Raw genomic sequence first — 13,808 nt, 5'->3', positions numbered from 1 at the left:
CACATGTGCTGGCACAGCAAGAGACTTTATTGGGAAGGGGCGCCCCGGGTGGAGAGCAGGAGGGTCAGGGAACCCTGGAGAACAGCTCTGCCACATGGCTTGCAGTCTCGCATTGTATGGTAATTGGGTTAGTTTCCAGGTTGTCTCTGGCCAATCACTCTGGCTCAGGGTCCTTCCTGGTGGCACGTGCTTCACTCAGCCAAGAAGGATCCCGGGAGGTTGGCAGGACATATGGACTTGCGTCTTCTCTCTCCTTGTGACCTTTCTCGAATTCTTCTGGTTGGTGGTAGCTTGTTAGTTCTGCATTCCTTACCCAGACCTCCTGTCTAAGATAACTCACTAGGGGACCTGGCCAGGGCAGGCAGTTTCGGTCAGTGGTTCCCCCATATGGTTTCAGAGCCCAGCTGCACCACCACTCAAGGTGTGTGTGGCCTGGGACCCTCAACCTCTTCTAGCCTCTATTTCCTCACCTGCAAAACGGGAGTCAGACTGACCTTGTTAGCTCACCAGGTGGCCCATATCAGACACTGACACTCTGGCCATGATCACACACATTTCCTGATGTTCTCACTTCCTGCTCTCAGAGCTGCCCTGCCCATTGCGAGACCCACTTTGTAGGCGTGAGAATGGCATTTCCCCTGCTTTCCCCACATTCCCTGCTTTTCCAACAAGGCCCTTTAAGGAGAATGAGCTCATGGCTTGGGATCTTGGTCTCCTCTCCTTGGCAGGCTAGACCAGACTTGGCAGGGGATGAGAAATGTCAGCTGGGGAAATCGTCTTCAAAAACGTACGTGTGTAGTAAAATGTATATCCAAATCTAAAACAAAGGTAATTGCACGCATTGGAGGGTGTTGCTCGCCCAAGGTGGGGAATGCTTGTAGGTAGATGTTAATTTCCATTTCTTCCCTCCTTGCCCGGCTCACGGAAGATGAGACTTTGGGCCTTGGTATTCCGGTGTAGGCATTTTGCCACAAGCATCCTGTCTATTTCACGGTTATGGGCCTTGAACACCAAGTCAGCTTAAAAACCTTGTGAATATACTAATGAGAAAGAAAGAAGGTGGTATCTTGGATAATGTGGAAGCGAGCGGCTGGTTTTGCAAATGTTCTAACATGGGTGGTTTATAGCTAATTGGAAAAACATGCCTCTTCTCTGTTGCCTTAATCCTTTCTGCAGTGCTCAGGCTGTAAGTGTTCCCAGAAGGTTTAAGCAGGGAGTAACCGGCTCCCAGGGTGGTTATCACAGTGACGAAGTGGGCCAAGTTCTCATGCTAGCGTCTGAGGTTCCTGCGGCTATTGCCAGCTCGGTCTAGGGGACAAGAGAGCCAGTGGGTCGCCAGCGTTCCAGGCAGGCTTCAAGAGACAGGTGTCGGGCATCCGTTCCGTTGCTCAGTCGTGTCCGACTCTTTGCGACCCCGTGGACTGTAGCCTACCAGGCTTCTCCGTCAATGGGATTCTCCAGGCAAGAATACTGGAGTGGGTTACCGTTTCCTTCTCCAGGGGATCTTCCCGACCCAGGGATCGAACCCGGGTCTCCCGCATTGGAGGCAGACGCTTTAACCTCTGAGCCACCAGGGAAGCCCGGTGTCGGGCATAGAGAGTAGGAATTCATTCTGGCTTTAAAGTTAGCCTTTGGGTTTCCCTGGTGGCTCGGTCGGTAAAGGGTCTGCCTGCAATGCGGGAGACCCGGGTTCAATCTCTGGGTTGGGAAGACCCCCTGGAGAAGGACATGGCAACCCACTCCAGTCTTCTTGCCTGGAGAATCCCATGGACAGAGGAGCCTGGTGGGCTACAGTCCATGGGGTCACAAAGAGTTGGACACAACTGAGTGACTAACACTTTGAAAATTCTGGAGGCAGAGTTTGGGACCGAAATGGGAAAAGGAAACTGCCAACTGTTAAGTCATCTCTGAGCTGAGAAGCCCCTGAGGCTTTTTGATTGTAAGTGCAGAGCTTGGCTTTTCAGAGATGCAGAGGGCGATGGATGGTCCCATGGTCACTTCCCTATTGGGTTTCTCTGTAAGAGACTGTTCCCAGGGACTGATGATCTGGCTCGGCCCTGGCCCCACCGGCATCCTGGAGAGGGGAGCCTCCGCCAGCAGAGTGACCCACAGCCTGGATGGGCCCCACAGCCCCTCTGGTCCGAGCGCTGCAGAGACAAACGACCGGCCCCAGGTCAGAGACCTGGCGTGTCCCCGTCTGGGCTTCGCCGGCCTCTCTCAGTGCCTGGGCCTTGTCTCGCAGAGCCGCTACAGTGTTGCTTATAAAATGGGAGAATGATACCCTCCCCTCCCCAGGGGGGAGTGTTTCAGGATGAAATGTAGCAGGTGCAGCCCCTCAACCCCATCCTCTGCAGCCCCCCGCCCCAACCGCACCAGCGTGTCCCCAGGAGAGGGCCGTGGACCAAAAGGCGACGCTGCTATTAGAGTTATAAGGGTTTGCGGTTTCCTCTCTCTGTCTTCACTTCCTTCCCGAAACCCCAGAAGAGGCTTCGCGGGAAAGGAAGGGCCTTTCAGATCCCGGTGCACAGCAGGGAATGGCCAGAGCCCAGGGTGGTGACTGGGCTGGGTTCTGGGGTTGAGCCACTGAGGCACAGCTGGCCAGCTGCCGGGCGCTGCCGGTCACCCTGCGGACACCGCCTCTATCCACCCTCGGAGGTGCCGCATCACTGTGAAGGGGGTTGGTCAGGTCTTGTTCTGCTCAGGACAGACCCCTCCGAGTAACACAGTAAGGGCAGACCAGGTCCTGTGCACCCAGGAATTTTTAACCCAGAACACGTGCAACAGGCCCTGGTCCTTTGGCACTGGCCCCTCTTGCTATTTTGTTTTTGGATGTACCATGCGGCCTTGCAAAGTCTTAATTCCCAGGCCAGGGAGGGAACCCGTGCCCCCCGCAGTGGGAGCACAGTCATAACCTCTGGACAGCCAGGGAAGTCCCTTGTCTTTCCCCGCCTCTTGTTACTGTTAATGCCACAGTTATGTGAAACGAATCTGCTCTTGCAGAAGTGGGCTGTCAATCTCAAAATAGTCTTGGGGGGTCAGTTACCCAGCTGTTTAAAGCTCCAGTAGGAGGGGGCTCTGAGTCAGTTGAATCTAGAGGCAGGGACGGGTCTCCTTGCTGGGAGGGGCTCCATGGCTGGCCAGTCCCTTGTTTTAACTCTGACCTGTGCCAGTCACCCGAGCATCTGCATTAAAGGACTCTCTAGCAGGACCTGCTACATAAAGTGGGGGTCCCAGTGTACAATGAAGACACAGGGCCCCTCATTCAAAAATTAAGATTCAAGATGGCGACACAGAGCATGCAGGAAAGTGTGGGGAGTGGGCGTCTGAGCTCAGGGCCCTGGCTGTATGCTCTGCTTACTCAGGAAGCCGGCCCTGGTCTGGAGAGAGAGAGCACAAGGCAGGCAGCTGATCCACAGCACGCGAATGAATTTGGTCACTCTACTTGGTACTAGGGGGCTTCCCAGGTGGCGCTAGTGGTAAGGAACCCACCTACCAATGCAAGAGACAGAAGAGACACAGGTTCAGTCCCTGTATCAGGAAGATCCCCTGGAGGAGGGCATGGCAACCTACTCCAGTACTCTTGCCTGGAGAATCCCACAGAGGAGACTGGCGGGCTACAGTCCACGGGGTCGCACAGAGTCAGGCACAATGAAGCGACTTAGCACACACTTGGCACTGGTGGTGAATCCGCCTGCCAGTGCAGGAGGTTCGAGACACAGGTTTGAGCCCTGGGTTGGGAGGATCACTTGGAGCAGGAGATGGCAACCAACGCTAGTATTCTTGATTGGGAAATCCCCTGGACAGAGGAGCCTGGTGGGCTACAGAAGAGTCAGACACAACTTAGTGACTGAGTCAGAAGCGCACACATCCTTTGGGTGAGTGGCCACGACTCTTCTGTTGGTTGGGGAAACCTGGTGAGATGAGCAGAGCTGAGAGGTGGGCTGTGTGTGGTGTGCCACGCAGGGCTCCAGGCAGCATCTTTTCTCTAGAAAGTGAGGTCCCAGGTCTGATCATCTTGTCACGGGGTTCAACGTAAAATTAGGTAACAATGCATTACAGTTGTCGCTTCCCAAGTCAACATTTTCCAAAACCATTTTTTCCTCCTAATTTGTCCTGTCTGTGATTTTGGATTATGCGTTTTGGTTTTTTCGTGTTTCTTTGTTTTTTTAATTTTACTGCTATCAGATGCCAAATTGATGAACTTTGAAAGCAAATCATCACTGTTGAACTCACAATGGCATGGAAAGATAAACTAAAACGTTACTTCTTGTTTCCTTGGCCTTCAGCCCTCAGCCCTGGGCATTCCTGCTGATGCTTTGTCCATTTGTGAAAACCCCAACTTTTCTGTTTTAAGTGAGATTTCAAGATAAACTTAGATTGACTGGAAAAGGACAGTCCAACTGGAGAGAATTCGTGTCTGAAGAGAATGGGTCAGAGGTTGCTAAGGAAACCATTGTTTGCAAAGTTGGCTTATATAAATTATTGGCGGAAAAAGAAAAGTACCATTTTATTTTTTCTCCCAGATGATAAACAGGAAGGAAGGCTGTTACTCGGTTAAGTGAGTCATGGAGTGTGGGAGGCTCAGATCCCAGGGGTGCTATGGGACTCCTCTCCTTTTACTTGGGGCCCATTTCTGATTTACCTGCCAGGCTCTAAGGCCCCAAATTAAAAGGCAAGCACAGGCCTTTTACTGGGTGGAAACAGACACAAAATTCTCTGCGTGGATGGATGAGGAGATGAAGGAAGTGTGCAGAATTGAAAGATATTTCTTTTCCTTTTCTTTCTGTTTTTTGAAAATCCCTTGTTTTATTATGAAACCAAAGTATCATTTTCAGTGCTTTCCTTCCACTACTAGTCTTTTTACAAGAATTGAGATATAATTCACAGAATATGAAGTTTATGTTTAAAGTGTACAATCCAGTGGCATTTGGTGTATTCACAAGGTTGTACAACCACCACCAGTGATTCCGAACACTTTCATCACCCCTGAAAGAAACTCCATACCCATCACCCCCCTACCCATCCCCCGCCAATCCCGCCATCCTTCTCATGCCTGACAACCACGAGTCTCCTTTCTGTCCCTTTCAATTGATCTATTCTGGACATTTCATGTATGCAGAATTATGTAACATGTGGCACTTTGTGTCTGGCTTCTGTTGTCCTAAAACAATAAAACAGCCAGTTATTTTTACCAGGAAGATAGGTTTATTTGGGAATAGCAAAGAATGGCAATGCAGAACATGCCATCTATGACAAACCACAGGCAAATATACGGAACAAAAGAGGTAGGTTCTTTGACAGAGGAGAAAGGAGAGTTGAGAGAAGGTGTTATAAACAGAGAGTCCATTGGAGGAAACTGCAAGTTTGAAGTATAGTGGCTTTTCATTGGCTGAATTGTGACAGTCTCATTAGCTGGGCAGTTGCTAGGTGAAGAGAAAATCTTCCTTCCTCCTGCTAGGGTAGTGAAGTAGGACCATGGAGACGCAAGTTACACCTCTTCCTATTGTGTCTGAAATTGACATCTAGTCGTGGGACATAAGAACTCCCCTTCTGGCCTCCTGACTCCGTTTTAAATGAGGTTTCTGTTTTAATTTTTACACTTCTTTCACTTAACATAATGTTTTCATAGCCCATCAATGTTGTAGCATGTTTTAGTGTTTCATCCCTTTTTATGATTGAATTATATTCCATTGCACAGAGAGACCGTATTTTGTTTATTCTTCAGTCAATGGGCAGTTTGTTGTTCTAGTTTTGGGGAAAAGGGACTCCTAAAACCTAATGAAACTGCAAGAATCTCAGAGCTGGGCCTGGCTGGTGGGAAAGAGAAACATTTACCTGGAAGTTGAGGAAAAGATGGTATAGTATTTGGTATTCCTCATTTTTTAAAAAAAGGCCTATTTCTTAGTTTCTAATTATTCTATCCAAAAGTACTGAAAGTGTTACTCAGTCGTGCCTGACTCTCTTCAACCCCACGGACTGTATCCCACCAGGCTCCTCTCTGTTCATAGAATTCTCCAGGCAAGAATACTGGAGAGGGTTGCCGTTCCCTTCTCCAGGGATCTTCCCAACCCAGGGATCTAACCGAGGTCTCCTGCATTGCAGGCTGAGTCTTTACCGTCTGAGCCAACAGGGAAGCCCCCAAAGTAGTGAAGGTAACAGAATATGCCACCCCCAAATAATGTTTCTTTGACATAAGATTATTTTGAGATAATGGCAGATACATGAGAAGCTTTAAAAACAGCAGAAGTTACCCTTTTGTAAGGGGAATTTACATTTTTAAAGGAAATCTCTATTTGTAAAGGTGTCTCCCTCTCTTCCCCTTGTTAATTACACTGGTAACCTCCCCACAACTGATTTCATCACATCTTTCTTTTGTCTTTAGTTGAGGATAGTATTTAAGCTGGTGACTCAGGCCACTTTGAGTATTAACTCATTTTCCCTCTCAATGTCTCCCGTTTACATGAGGTGGATATGTTAATAAATGTCTATCATTTTTCTGTTGTTAATCCATCTTTTTAAAAAATATTTATTTGGCTGTGTTGGATCTTAGTTGCAACACATGGGCTTAGTTGCAACACATGGGCTTAGTTGCCCTGCGGCATACGGAATCTTAATTCCCCAATCATCAATCAAACCCTCATCCCCTGCATTGCAAGACAGGTTCTTAACCCCTGGACCACCAAGGAAATGCCTCTGCCTTTTATTACAGAGGTCTCAGCCAAACTCAGAAGGATATGGGGGGGAAATTATAGTTTTCTCTGCTTCAGTTCCTGGTGACTCAGAAGGGACCCTCTGGGATGCTCTACTTGCCCTGGAGCCTGAAGATGGGATCCTGAGTCAACTGGCAGAAGTCAGTGGAGGATAAAAATTCTTACCAAAGTCCACTCTTCCAGATCTCTCTGTAGTACCCAGTTGAGAGAAGAGGGTAAAAATTTCTCATCCTTTCCTTTCCCAGTTCAGATGAGCGGGAGACAAACATTTGTAAAAATTAGTTCTTTGGATTGTTTCTCTTTCTGTTATGCAGATTTGGGCTTCCACATAGGATCGTTTTTCTTTAGGTGTGAACAACTTTTTTTTTTTTTAGCTTTTAAAAAATTTATTTATTTGGCTGTACCAGGTCCCAGTTGCAACATGGATCTTCATTGTGGCAAGCGGACTTCTTAGTTGCAGCATGTGTGATCTAGTTCCCTGACCAGGGATCTAACCTGGGCCCCTGCATTGGGAACATGGAGTCTTAGCCACTGGACCACCAGGGAAATCCCTGAACAACTTCTTTTAATATCTCTTGCACCAAGGATGTGGTGGTGACAAATTCTCTCATCTTTGCGTGAAATTTTCTTTGTTTTGCCTTCATTTTGACAGATGTTGTTGGATATAAAATATTCAATTGATAGTGTCATTCCATTTTCTTCTGCCTTTTACTGTTTCTAATGAATTCATCTGTCACTATTGCTTTTGTTCCCATGAATGTAATTTATTCATCCTTTAGCTGCTTTTGAGATTTTCTCTTTTTCTTTAATTTCCATTAGTTTCATGTGCTTAGGTGTGGTCTCCTTTGTATTAATCATGTTTGGGGGTTTTTTTGGGCTCCAAAATCACTGCAGATGCTGATTGCAGCCATGAAATTAAAAGACGCTTACTCCTTGGAAGGAAAGTTATGACCAACCTAGATAGAATATTAAAAAGCAGAGACATTACTTTGCCAACCAAGGTCCGTCTAGTCAAGGCTATGGTTTTTCCCGTGGTCATGTATGGATGTGAGAGTTGGCCTGTGAAGAAAGCTGATTGCCGAAGAATTGATGCGTTTGAACTGTAGTGCTGGAGAAGACTCTTGAGAGTCCCTTGGACTGCAAGGAGATCCAACCAGTCCATTCTAAAGGAGATCAATCCTGGGTGTTCATTGGAAGGACTGATGCTAAAGCTGAAACTCCAATACTTTGGCCACCTCATACAACGAGTTGACTCACTGGAAGAGACTCTGATGCTGGGAAGGATTAGGGGAGGGAGGAGAAGGGGACGACAGAGAATGAGATGGCTGGATGGCATCACCGACTCAATGGGCATGAGTTTGAGTGAACTCCGGGAGTTGGTGATGGACAGGGAGGCCTGGTGTGCTGTGATTCATGGGGTCGCAAAGAGTTGGACACGACTGAGCGACTGAACTGAACTGAAGCTTCTTGAATCTGTTTTGAGATCTTCAGTCAACTTCAATAAATTACTATCTGTTGTCTCTTACCGTCTGAGCTACCCGAGAAGCACCAAAATACTGGAGTGAGTAGCTATTCCCTTCTCTAGGGGATCTTCCAGACCCAGGGATAGAACCTGGGTCTCCTGCATTGCAGGCAAATGTTTACCGTCTGAGCCAGCAGGGAAGCCTGATGGATGGCATCACTGACTCAATGGACATGAGTTTGAACAAGCTCTGGGAGATGGTGAAAGACAGGGAAGCCTGGCGTGCTGCAGTCCATGGGGTGTCAAAGGGTCAGACACGACTGAGCGACTGAACAACACCCTCTCTTAAGATATTCTTCTGGCCTATTTTCTCTTTCTCTTCTTTTAGGACTCCAGTTACATTTCTTAGAATCCATTCTTTCTTTCTCTCTCTTTTCTCTTGTGATTTTTATTTTTAATTCTTGTTTATTTCTGTGCTTCTGTTTGGATAATTACTACTTACCAATCTTTAGTCACTGATTTTTTTTCTTGGGTTGTGTCCAGTCTGCTATTAAATCCATTCAGTGGATTTTTCATTTCCAACATTTTTATCTTTCAGTTCTAAAACTTCTGTTTGGTTCTTTGAGTTTCCATTGTCTTTTTAAATTTTCACCCATTGTCTTGTTTTACCTCTAAATTCTTTAACACATTTTAAAATCCTAGCACACTTATATATATATCTGCTAATTCCATCATCTGGGTCATGTATGGATCTACTTTTATTAACAATGTGCTCCTGTTTCACAGAGCTAGTAATTTGAATTATATGCTGAGCTTTGTGGATAACATGTAAAAATTCCAGATATATTGTTTCTCTGAAGAATATTGAGTTTTGTTCTTACAGACAGTTAAATCACTGGCTGGCTGATCACCTTTGACCCTATCAAGGCTTGGTTTTCAGCTTTGTTAGAATGGGTTTTCCATTACACCTCATAGGGTCTCATTGTGTGCTGGCGCAGTTTAGGATTTGGTCAAGGATCTAAGAATCCTCCTTGCAGATTTCTGTGTGACTCCTTCCCCTCCTGTGCCTTGTCGCACAAGTCCAAAATACCCTAGCATCCTTGAATTCTGATCTCCCTTTCCTCCAGTTAGCAAGACAGCTGCTTTCTATGTAAGCTATACATCCTCACTCAGCAGTCTGAAAAGTGCTCCTTTCCAAAGAAAGCTGTGGTGAGATTTCATCTCAAGAACTTCCCTTCTCTCAAGGATTGCAGGTCTGTGCTGCACTGCCCAATTCCTGCAAGCAATTGTTTTGTATATTCTGCCTAGTTTTAGAGTTGTTTCTGACAGGGGGAGGGCTTCCCAGGAGGCTGAGTGGGTAAAGAATCCTACTACAATACAGGAGACATAAGAGATACGGGTTCAATCCCTATGTCGGGACGATCCCCTGGAGGAGGGCATGGCAACCCACTCCAGTACTCTTGCCTGGAGAATCCCAGGGACAGAGGAGCCTGTAGGGCTACAGTCCATGGAGTCACAAAGAGTCAGACACGACTGAGCACACACGCACATGACAGGGGGAGGATAATCCTTTGGGGCTGGCCCTGCAGACTTTTAAAACTTTTTACTAGATTGTGTATAAATGGGATTTCTGGGTTTTGAGTCATGCTTAGAAAGGCCTTTCCTAACAAGAGATGGTTTAAAAAATTTCTTCTAGTACTTTTACTATTTAACTTTTTATGTTTAAATCTTCTATTCAGAATTCATTTTGGTGGAAGGAATAATATAGAGGGTTCTAACAATGTTTTCCCCGTATGCTATCCAGTTGTTCTAATACCAGTAACTAGAGAGTGCCCACCCCACCTCTGGCTTTGAAATCTTTAGTTGTATAATAAATTCTTGAATGTATTATATGTATTTGGTGTTTTCTTCTGTGCCACTGATTTGTTATACATAAGTATAAATATACACCCATGTGTATTTGTTGGTATGAAATTGTTTTAATCATTGCAGTATAATCTGATTTACTATCTATTAGGGTTAGTTTTTCTTCATTGTTCTTTTCAGAAAATTTCTGGTTATTGTTTAAAATTTCATCAACTTTAGAATCAGCTTGTCTAGTTTAAAACATATGCACAAACATATATATAGACGTGTATGTATATCGCTGTCAGATATTTCTGTTGAGATCATGTTATTCTCTGTTAAATTTATGAAGTTAATTTTTTCAATTCTTTTTAATGGCTTTTTTATTTTTTACATTTTCAGTTTTGGCTGTGTGGAATTTTGCTGCTGCACACAGGCTTTTTCCAGTTGTAGTGAGTGGGGGCTACTCTTTCGGGGTAGCCCTGAGCCAGGGTTTCTCACTGCATGGCTTCTCTTTTTTGCGGGGCACAGCCTCTAGGCTCTTGGCTCGGTAGTTGCTGCCCATGGGCTTGGTAGTTGCGGCGCACAGGCTTCATTGCTCTGCAGCATGTAGAATCTTCCCTGACCAGGGACTGAACCCATGTCCCTTTCATCGGCAGGCAGATTCTTAACCACTGTACCAACCAGGGAAGTCTTAATGGCTTTATTTTTTTATACAATAAAAATCACTCATTTTAAGTGTACATTACAATGACATCTAGTGAATTTAGAGTTGTGCCTCCATCTTTATGTATTTGAGAAACTTTTCATCACCCAAGATTTCTCTGTGCCCATCTGCAGCCACTTCCTGTTCCTCCCCCTCAGGTCCAGGCAGCAACCAACTGGTGTTCTCTTTCTGTATAGTTTCCTTTTCTGGACATTTTCATATGAATGATATGAATCATACAATATGTGGCCTTTTGCATCTGTCTTTCCCTTTGCATAATGTTTTTGAGATTCATCTCTGTTCCTTTTATGTGCATTGGCTCAGATGGTAAAGAATCCGCCTGCAATGCGGGAGACTTGGGTTTGATCCCTGGGTTGGGAAGATCCCTTGGAGAAGGAAATGGCAGTATTCTTGCTTGGAGAACCCCTGGGCAAAGGAGCCTGGTGGGCTCCAGTTCATGGGGTTGCAAAGAGTCGGACATGACTGAGTGACCGCATGGTATGGACATACCACAGTTTGTTCATTCATCGAACTGCTGATGGGGCTTTGTGCACTGTCTTTGTCTAAGTGTGTGTTTTCATTTCTCTGGGGTAAGATACCTAGGAGTGGAACTGTTGAGCCATATGGTAAATATATTTTTAACTTTTTAAGAAATTGATAGTTTCCTAGGGTGGCCACACCATCTTACGTTCTCTCCAGCATGTGTGAGGGCTCCAATCCCACCATTCCCTAACACTTGGTATTGACAGATACATCTCTTTAGGGTTGAACCTTTCTAAATAGGGACATATGCAGCACAGCTTTCTTTGCATTTGTAGTGTTTTATCTCCCTCCCAGCTTTTATAGAGTTCTTCACATAGGTTGTACACATCTTTGTGCACTCACTGCTTGGGAGATTTATTGGGGGGTTATTCTTGTAAGTGGAATATTTTCTTCTAACTTTTCCATGTGCTTGCTGTTTATGCAACAGAAGGCTAGGTGTTTTGGTAGGTTACTTCTGTGTCTGACCCCCTAGAGAAATCTCTCACTGCCTGTCACCTTTTCTGGTTGGCTCCCTTGAACTTTTCCAGAGTAAACATAATTATTTGACCTCTTCCTTTCTCCTTAAATGGCTTCTTTTTTTCCTCTTGCCTACTTTCATCAGCTAGAAACATTATAGAAAGCAGTGGTGCAGGGCATTCTTTTGTGCCAGAGTCTCATGGAGACTTCTGTTGCTTCCAGTCATTACAGATGAGTCTGATTTGGGGGCTCGGTGCATGTGTGTGTGTGTCTGTGTATATAGTCTTATCATGCTAATGATACGTTAATTAGGTATCTCAAATTAGAGTATACCTTTTCTAATTTGATAAAACATTTTGTTAGTAAATGACAAATGCTGTCAAATGCCTTCTAACATCTATTACAGATCATGATTTTTTTTTCTTTAATATATTAATGTAAAGTGAATTAAAACATGTCCTAATATCAAACCTTCCTTGTTATATCATACAAGTCTCACTTGTTTCTGGTCACTTTTTCCCTTTCAATGATCCTGTGGATTTTATTTGCTAATATTTTATTTTGGAGTTTTGCATTGATTTTTTTTTTTTTACATAAATGAGGTTGGCCTGTGGTTTTCCTTTGTTGTGCTATAGTGGTTGGTTTTTGGCCTCAACAGATTCCTGATAAAGAATTTGGAAGTATTTCTTCTTCTAGGCACTGGATCAGTCTACAGAGCATGGAAGTTAGCGTTTAAACTGGCTGATTTCACCTGGGAAACCATCCCTGCCTGAGGTCAGGGTCCCTTCTCCCCATTTCTACCGTGGGGGCTTCGGGGATGCTGGTATCTTTTTTAACAACTTTCTCAGTTTCTTCTGGTCTAGTTAGATGTTTTCTCCCTTGGTGCCTATTGGCACCTTGGGCTTCCCAGGTGGTGCCAGTGGTAAATAACCCACCTGCCAATGCAGGAGACACAAGAGATGAGGGTTTGACCCCTGGGTCAGGAAAATACCCCAGAGAAGGCAATGGTACCCTGCTCCAGTATTCTTGTCTGGAAAATTTCATAGACAGAGGGGCCTGACAGACTACAGTCCATGGGGTTGCAAAGAGCTGAACATGACTGAACATGCACACACTCCTTTTTTTTTCCCCTAGATAATATCCATCTCCTCTTGAGTTTTCAGATTTGTTTGCATGGTCAGCCTTGACAGTCCCCTTTTTATCTTGATCAACTCAACCCCTCTCCCCACCAGTCCCCCTGGACTGACTTAAGGTTGTCATTTTTCTGTTCGTTTATCAATTTGTGAGAACTTTGACATTCGGGGAATGCATACATGCTTCCAGGGAGAAAGAAACTAAGACACACATCACACCCCAGACGCCCTGAGTCAGTGAGAACTCACTGGAAAGCATCCTTTATTGGACAGCCAGGGATCTTGCTCCTCTCTGGGCAGCTGAATTCTAAGTTTACAGGCCAGAGTGCTTCAGCATGACCTCATTTCCACCCACTCCTTCCCCATCTTTAAAATAATTGAGAAGTGAGATTCGGTAATAAAAGCTGACTCAGTTTTTCCTGAGATGTGGGTCAGCTCTCCTCCTCACTTTGACATGGGTCAACATGAGCTGCTTTTTCTCTTCCACTTCTGTTGTAGAACTCAGACTCACCCTTGAACAATGGCCATCCTTTAATGTGGTCATAACCCCAACAGACGGCAAGAAGGGGACTGAGGGTGAAGGGGAGCAAACGTGCCACCCCGAAATATGCCACGTAAGTATAATTGTTGTTTTGAGCTGAAGGCAGTTGTGTTAGTTTCGGGTGTGCAGCAAAATGATTTAGTTTTACCTGTACGTATATCCTTTTTCCAGATTCTTTTCCCTTCTAGATTATTACAGAGTGTTGAGTAGAGTTCCTTGTGATATACAGTACGTCTTACTAATTACCTGTTTTATATATAGTAGTGAATATATGGGCTTCCCAAGTGGCTCAGAGGTCAAGAACCCACCTGCCAACACAGGAGATGCTGGTTTGATCCCTCAGTCAGGAAGATCCCCTGGAGGAGGAAATGTTAACCCACTCCAGCATTCTTGCCTGCAGAATCACATGGAT

The sequence above is a fragment of the Moschus berezovskii genome, chromosome 27 (assembly GCF_049115385.1).
Source record: "Moschus berezovskii isolate FMDL1 chromosome 27, NW_MosBer_1.0, whole genome shotgun sequence".
Lineage (NCBI taxonomy): Eukaryota > Metazoa > Chordata > Mammalia > Artiodactyla > Moschidae > Moschus > Moschus berezovskii.
Note: the sequence above shows the minus strand (reverse complement) of the source record.